At 48.1% G+C, this 7,880-nt stretch overlaps 1 long non-coding RNA gene across 1 annotated transcript; it reads left to right on the top strand.

The window, feature by feature from the left end:
- Positions 1-3,077: 3,077 nt before the first annotated feature.
- Positions 3,078-7,650, top strand: LOC145514507 (uncharacterized). The gene is made up of 5 exons (XR_014060189.1): positions 3,078-3,832; positions 4,047-4,125; positions 4,237-4,350; positions 4,872-7,196; positions 7,515-7,650. It is a non-coding gene; the product is annotated as an uncharacterized LOC145514507 (long non-coding RNA).
- Positions 7,651-7,880: the final 230 nt, after the last annotated feature.

Below are 7,880 nucleotides of genomic sequence, written 5' to 3'. Positions count from 1 at the left end.
GCCCAGATTGGAGGATTCTGATCTATTTTAGTCACTAACCCATATAATGCTTCCCAAGGGCATCGCCATTTTGAGTCTAGAAAGCCTATATGAGGCAAAGGAAAAATGATGGTAGAATGTCCCGTGGTGTGGTTGACAGTCGGGAAGAATTTGGCTCCCATTTCACACACCAGCCCTCATAATGAGGAAGAGGGCAACCCCCCTACACACACACCTGGAACGAGTGTCAGGTTGGCTGCAGACAGCACCAGGCTCACCTCCTGCTAGCTTCCTAACAACTGTGAAAATAAGCCTCTCTTTCCCAATGAAAGTGAAAAAGAAAGTGAAAGTCGCTCAGTTGTGTCTGACTCTTTGCGACCCCATGAACTATAGCGTCCATGGAATTCTCCAGGCCAGAATGCTGGACTAGGTAGCCTTTCCCTTCTCCAGGGGATCATCCCAAGCCAGGGATCGACTAAGGTCTCCTGCATTGCAGGCAGATTCTTTACCAGCTGAGCCACAAGGGAAGCCCGATAGAAGCCCTCTTTCCCAATAGTTTCAAAATCTAATCCCATTCGCTTAGTTCAAGTCATATTTCATCCCTGAACCAATCACTGTGGCCAAGTCGGAGGATTCTGATTGGCCATGCCCAGGTCACGTGCCTGGAACACGTGAAGTAATTGAGTAGGAGGGAAACCAGGGTTGAGTTATCAAAAAGAGGGGGTAAATGTCAGACTAGAACAATGGCTTTATATATATCTACTTAAAAAACAAGGAGAAGAACTGAGGACATACTGGGAACATGAAAGACATTCACAATCCCTAGACAGATGTATCTTTGGGAACAGTCTCTATATACCTTTTTGTAACATGGTTTTTTTCACATATTTATTGAGCATTGAGTGTACCCAGTAATCTAAGCTTAGACAGAAGTGTGGGACAGTAAGACTGGGTCATAAAGTAAGCATACTTGAAGCTCTCTTGATCTAAATGACCAAACTGTCCCAAGAAGCTTCCATCTATATACTCACAGAGCCCTGTTCTCTACCCCAGGTCCCAGCACAGCCCAGCTAGAAAGCTGTCCTTGCACAGAATTGGTCTCTTCCCAGAAAGGCATTTTCAGGAGTCTCCGCCTTCACCTCACATCTCTGAGTCTGACAAGTTGGGAAGGCTGGAACAAGTAGTCTTTCACACCCTTTCACCTCCTTCTGGGAGGTACTAGGTCCCCTTCTGATGCCCTTCCCTCCTCCTCCCCATCCGCGTTGGCTGGGGATGGCTTATGGGGGGACCTTTCCAGGGCCATTTACATTCTAATCACAGGACCTGAGAAAGCTAACTGGTGGAATTTCAGACATCAGACCTGCAGTGGAGGAAACCCGATCATTTGATGTCAGGCAGCCCTGAGTTTGAGTCTTGGCTTTGCCACTTTTTAGAAGTTTGCACCTTTGGGAGAAATATTTACTTTCACCAAGCCTCCAGTTATTCTGAGGATTTATTTAAAAGAATGACTGTATTTCAAATACTCATCGGGAGATTTGGTTTAGACTAGGCACCCAGTAAGCATAATGTTACTATTCTCATTAATAAATAGTATTTATTTACAGTGGAGTACACTGGGATCTGAACCTGCTTTGCTGGTTGACCTCCGGCAAGTCCCTAACGATCTCTGGGCAGTGAGGTTTGAGCTAGGTGTATTGCCTCCTCTGAGAACCTGGGACTGCCAAGTGCAGTGCATGATGGAAGTCCAATGCCAGAGGGTGGCATGGTGCACCTGTGCGTGTGTGTGTTTTCGGGGATAATGAGTATATGTGTGTCTTTTTGCACTGGATGGGTGGAGCTGTTACTCCCAGAAACCCCCAAATCCTTGTAGACAGAGAGCCATGGCAATCACTTCAATGTTTGGGAAAACCTGGGAGGCAGGCAGGGAGACCAGTCTGCAGAAGACAAAGGTTGAGTTGCCAGTGAGTGCTGGTTGCTCCCTTTCCTTTCCTGGGCTGCTGGGAAGGTGCAAGACGGCTAGGTGGGCCAGGGTGAGCCCTCAGCAACTCTATCTCCGTGGAAAAGGGAATGGCAGGCTCAGGCCTCCTGCGGGATGCTGGCAGGTGGCCAGGCTCGCTGTTGATGTTTCACAGCTAAATTGGGTCCAGCTGTTGCCCTGGAATCTGATATTAACAAACGTGTTCCTGGGGCAGCCCTGAGCCTGCAGCCCAGTTTTGGTAGTTTTAGAGGGCCCTGGGCCCACTGGATCCCATGTGGGTCATTTCTTCTGTGGGCAGTGTTCCCCAGCTGGGCTGGTATGTGGCCAGGTTATCGTGTTCATCAAGTGTCTGGTCAAGATGATGGGCTGGTCTCTTTCAAAGGTGATCAAATCTCACTTCTTCATCTTGGGAGTCAGCTCCAGACCAGCTTGATTTCTTATTTCTATTTTTTAAAACTCTACTACCTTCATAATATTATATATATTACATATATATGTAATATATTTTTCTTAATTTTTATTTATTTATTTTTGGCTGCACTGGGTCTTTGTTGTTGGTCAGTCTTTCTCTAGTTGCAGAGATTAGGGGCTACTCTCTAGTTGCAGCGCTCGGGCTTCTCATTGTGATGGCTTCTCTTGTTTCAGAACACAGGATCTAGGTGTACTGGCTCAGTAGTTGTGGCACACAGGCTTTGTTGCTCCGTGGCATGTGGGATCTTCTCAAACCAAGGATCAAACCCATGTCTCCCACACTGGCAGATGGATTCTAAACCACTGGACCACCAGAGGAGTCCAACTCCTCTGATCTTATGCGTCATTCAACGTGCTTTCTTTCACACGAGGCTCTCTCTCCACCAAGCTTGGGAAGGTCAGGCTGCTTAGAGCCAGGGGCTTGGGGTGGGCATGAGGGTGAATCCAGGAGCCCCAAGGTGGTCAGGGTTGACACTCCATTGTGCGCCTAGGTTGTGAGCTCTACTGGACGTCCTTCTTCTTTCCCACTCCCTCGAATCCTCCCGCCCTTTTTTATTTCCTGCCTTCCTTCCAGGCTATTATGTGCCAGTACCTAAGTCAATACTCATAGTAATCCTGCAGGGTAGGCTGTATTATCTGCTCAGAGCTACTGTTGAGTAACCTGATGGAGGGCATGATGGCGGAGCCTGGTGGGTCCACAGTTTAAACCCAGGTCTGGCTGACTCCACGTAGGCGTTTCTTCTACTCTGCCTGATGGTGCTTCTCAAGCTCTGGTCTGGCAGCAAGGATAACAAGATGTCTCAGATCCCTGCCCCGGGAAACTGGCAGTGCAGGGAACAGTGAATAACCATGAGATAAAGAAGGGGGCAAAGCAGGGCCAGAGATCATGGCACAGGTTCAAACCCAGGGCAGTCCACACAGCCAGGTGACTGAAGCCACTTCTGGGCTGCTCTCAGCGTTGGTGGCTCTCTGAGGGGGAGCAGGACATTACAGCTCAGTGCAATGTGAGATTTCAGGTTGGCTGTTGGATCAGGAGAAAAATGTTTCAAAGGACATGAATTAGGGCAAGTAATGGTTTTCCCAGTAGTCATGTATGGATGTGAGAGTTGGACTGTAAAGAAAGCTGAGCACCGAAGAATTGATGCTTTTGAAGTGTGGTGTTGGAGAAGACTCTTGAGAGTCCCTTGGACTGCAAGGAGATCCAACCAGTCCGTCCTAAAGGAGATCAGTCCTGGGTGTTCATTGGAAGGACTGATGTTGAAGCTGAAACTCCAATACTTTGGCCACTTCATGCAAAGAGCTGACTCATTGGAAAAGACCTTGATGCTGGGAAACATTGAGGGCAGGAGGAGAAGGGGACGACAGAGGATGAGATGGTTGGATGGCATCACGGACTCAATGGATGTGAGTTTGGGTAGACCCCAGGAGTTGGTGATGGACAGGGAGGCCTGGTGTGCTGCGGTTCATGGGGTCGTAAAGAGTCAGACACAACTGAGAGACTGAACTGAACTGAATGAAACTTAAATTTGGACTGTAGTTTCGATGATAGTAGTTTCAGTATAAAATTCTCTTAATTAATATTTAAATTGTGATTACACAAGAGAATATCTTCTCTTAGGAGATACAACTGAAGTATTTCAGGATGGTGGGTCATGATGGCTCTAACTTCCTCTCCAATGGCTCAGCAAATACTAGTAGTAAGTATACACATGTAGAGATAAAGCAAAGAGGCAAAATGTTAATGATTGATGAATTTAGATGAAAGATATAAGGGTATTCACTGTACTGTTCTTGCCACTTTTCTGTAGACTTGAAATGCTTCCAAATGAAAAGTTAAAGAAAAGAAGGGGGAATAGTGAGAGGAGGCAGCAAAGGAGAAGAGCAGCAGGGAGAGGGCAGGCTCCTGGCAGCTAAGAGGGGATGTGAGTCCACAAAGGCAGCAGAGGCTGCAGGAAGGTGGGAAGGTGGGGGGCAACTGAAGCGCAGTCTGAGGGACTGTGGAAAGGATGCTGCAGTCTTGAGATTAGGGAATGTAGGAGAACCGGAGGTACCAGGAGTCAGGAGCATGTTCTCAAGGGTTTCTCCAGAGATGGCATGGTGGATGGCTGGGCAGGCAGGATTGGGCAAAACTTCTTAGATTGGGAGAATCTTAAGCCATTTGTTCAGGAGAGACTAAAGGGCTGATAGGGAGAGAAATGATGAAGAGCCAAAGGAGGTCACGTTTTATTTCCTTCAGAGTTTTTATCAGTGTGGAATTATTTCATCTTAAGATATTTATTATCTTCCTGTGTAAGCCTCGTGAAATGTAAGCCCCTTGAAGGCAACCCCTTCACGTTATCTATCATCTGCCCCTTATGTTAACCTTCACTGCTTTATCCCTTGCATGCTTCTGGGGCTCAGCGTTTTTGAATAAATGAATGACAGGGTGTGTTTGTGTTCATAGCGAGGAGCACAGACTGGGAGCTTAAACAGCAGAAATATATTCTACTGCCGGAGGCTGGAAGCCTGAGATTCAGTCTGAGTCAGAGGGTGAGTTCCTTCTAAGGCCAGTGAGGAAGCACTGCTCCGGGCCTCTCTCTTTGGCTCACAGATTGGCGTCTTCTTCCTGTGAATCTTCACAGCCCCTTTCCTCTGTGTGTGTTCTCCTCTGGGTCCAAATCTCCGCTTTATAGAAGGGCACCAGTCATATCGGAGTAGGACCACCCTAATGATTTTGTCTTAACTCACTTTATCTGCTACCACCCTATTCCCAAATAAGGTCACGCTCTGAGGTACTGGTGATCGGGACGTCACTGTATCAGTTATGTATTAGTTGCTCAGTCATGTCTCTTTGTGACACCATGGACTGTAGCCCGCCAGGCTCCTCTGTCCGTGGAATTTCCCAGGCAAGAATACTGGAGTGGGTTGCCATTTCCTTCTCCAGGGGATCTTCCTGACCCAGGGAATGAGCTGAGACCTCCCATATCACAGGCAGATTCTTTACTGTCTGAGCCACCAGGGGAGCCCAAACAGCTAACAGGGGATGGTTATGGGAGGATGCAATTCAACCTGTAAAGGGGAACAGGAAGGAGGGGGGAGGGAGGTGGACGTGCCTTAGGGTGAGAGGACGGGCAAAGGCGGGGCCTGGAGGGGAAGCCAGGGAAGCTGGGGTGAGGCTGGGGCACCCACCTGAGCATTAAAAGAAGAGAAAAGACCTTTTTGTTGTGTGTGGCTCCAGAAAGATGAACTAAAGCCCAAGGGAAGATGTTTGGGTTCAATTAAAGGGAAACCTGTAAGTTAAGAGGTGTGTGTGTGAGCTCAGTCACAGCCGACTCTTTGCTACTCCAAGGACTGTAGCCCGCCAGGCTCCTCGGCCCATGGAATTTTCCAGGCAAGCATACTGGAGCAGCTTGCCACTTCCTTCTCCAGGGATGTTCCCGACCCAGGAATCAAACCTGTGTCTCTTATGTCTCCTGCATTGGCAGGTGGGTTCTTTACCACTAGCGCCATCTGAGAAGCCGGAGGTAAGAGGAAAGGACCATACAAAAACAGAGGCAGGTGCTCTGAAAGTGGGAAGTGAGCACCCTGTCTCTGGGAAGGAGGAGGGATTGGTGGCACACCAGGGCCAGTGAGGCTGGCATTCCAGCCCGCAGGCAGTGGACTGACTCATTCACGCCTCAGTACTGTGTGAGCACTGCTTTGTGCTCACAGGCTTGGGCTGTGCTGAGGGAGCAACTGTGGACTGACGCCCCCCCAGGCTCTCCAGGTCCAGGGAGAGGTGACTGCAAAGGTTCTTTCTGGTTCCTTTGCTGCTGAGGTGTGGCTGGGAACACTGACCACACTTGGGCAGCCCTGCAGGGAGCAGAGGAACAGGACCACCAACCTAATGAGGCTCCACTCACACATGCCTTCCCATGAAGGCCACCTGGTGGGCCGCTTGCCGATTGCCCCTCAGACCACACCCCAGGGCCCCAATGCTGATCCTGGGTGGATCAGGACACCTGGGCTCTGTCCAGGTCCATTGGTAAGGCTGGTCTGGGCCACTGTGAGCCTGGGTTTCTTCATCTGTATACATGAGTCCAGTGGTTGTAAGTTAACGTGCATAGAGGGCTGTGTAATAGAGAATACCTGGAACTGAGTCAGGTCAGGTCTGGATTCTGAATCTCCATTTTCTCACTTCTCAACCTTGTGACTGCACGAGTCACTTAGCGTCAGTAAGCCTGTTTCTCATCTGTGAAATGGGCATGTATTAGCCCGCTCCAGGGCTACTCACAATAGCTACTTGACCTCAGCGCTGGGGCAGCTTTTCTAGTGATTCATTTTGTTATTAATAAGAATCCTTTGTAAGCTCTGAAGAACTGCACACATGCCATTCATCGTTATTAATAATCAACTTAAGGTCATGAACTTGAGTCACTTGGGAAGGAAGCATAGGGGGCAGACATTGCCCTGGGGGACCTCCAGTCTGGCTGCATCCTTTTTCCTCTTCTCTGCTGGTCTGGGAAATCAGCTGGTACCAGGAGTGTCAATAGGAACCAGACAAGCTCCTTCTCTTAAGGGAAGGCACAGTTCTTGGTTTTCCTTCACCTGCTAGATGCTGCCTCTTCCAGGGGGTCTCAACCCCCACCCAATAGCCTCAGCCTCATCACGAGAAAAACTTGAGGCAAATCCCAGCTTATGGACATTGTATAATAAATATGGCCAGTTCTCAGAACTCTCAAGTTAATTAAAAACAAGGGAAGTCTTGAGAAACTATCATAACCAAGAGGAGCCTAAGGAAACATGACAGGTAAATCCTGGATGGGATCCTGGAATGAAAAAGGACATTAGGGAAAACTAATGTGAATCTGAGAGAAGTATAGGCTTTAGTTAATGATGTGTCAGCTTGTTACTTGCAACAAATGTGTCAAACATGCCTTAGATGTTAACAGTAATAGGAGAAATTGCTTGTGGGGGTGCATGGACTGAATATTTGTATCCTCCCCAGCATGGACGATTAGAAGGTGGGGCCTTTGTGGTGGTTAGGTCATGGGGGTGGAGCCCTCCTGAAGAGGATTAGTGCCTCATAAGAAGACACAGCTTGTTTATGGTCTCTGCTCTCCTCCAGGGGAGGCTACAAGGGGAAGACAGTTGTCTGCAACCTGGAAGAGGGCCCTCACCAAGACACTGGATCTGCCAGTACCTTGATCTTGAACTCTTCAGCCTCTGGAACTGTAAGATATAAATGTTTATTGATTAAGCCACTGGTCTGTGGTATTTTTGTTATACCATCCCAAACTAAGACAGGGGCAATATACAGGAACTCTCTGGATCATCATTGCAGACTTTCTGAATATCTAAATCCATTTTTGAACTATTTACTTAAAAAAAAAAAATGTTGGTTTTGAAAAGAATAAGATTGTCAACAGAATGGTAATTATCTCAGGGAGGGTGGGAGTTAAGAGATTTTTTATTTTCTTCCTTATTCTTTGGG

Source organism: Giraffa tippelskirchi, chromosome 7, assembly GCF_054371585.1.
Source record: "Giraffa tippelskirchi isolate mGirTip1 chromosome 7, T2T-mGirTip1v1.2.pri, whole genome shotgun sequence".
Classification (NCBI taxonomy): Eukaryota; Metazoa; Chordata; class Mammalia; order Artiodactyla; family Giraffidae; genus Giraffa; species Giraffa tippelskirchi.
The sequence above is the reverse complement of the archived record's forward strand: the minus strand, read 5'-3'. Positions and strand labels throughout refer to the sequence as shown.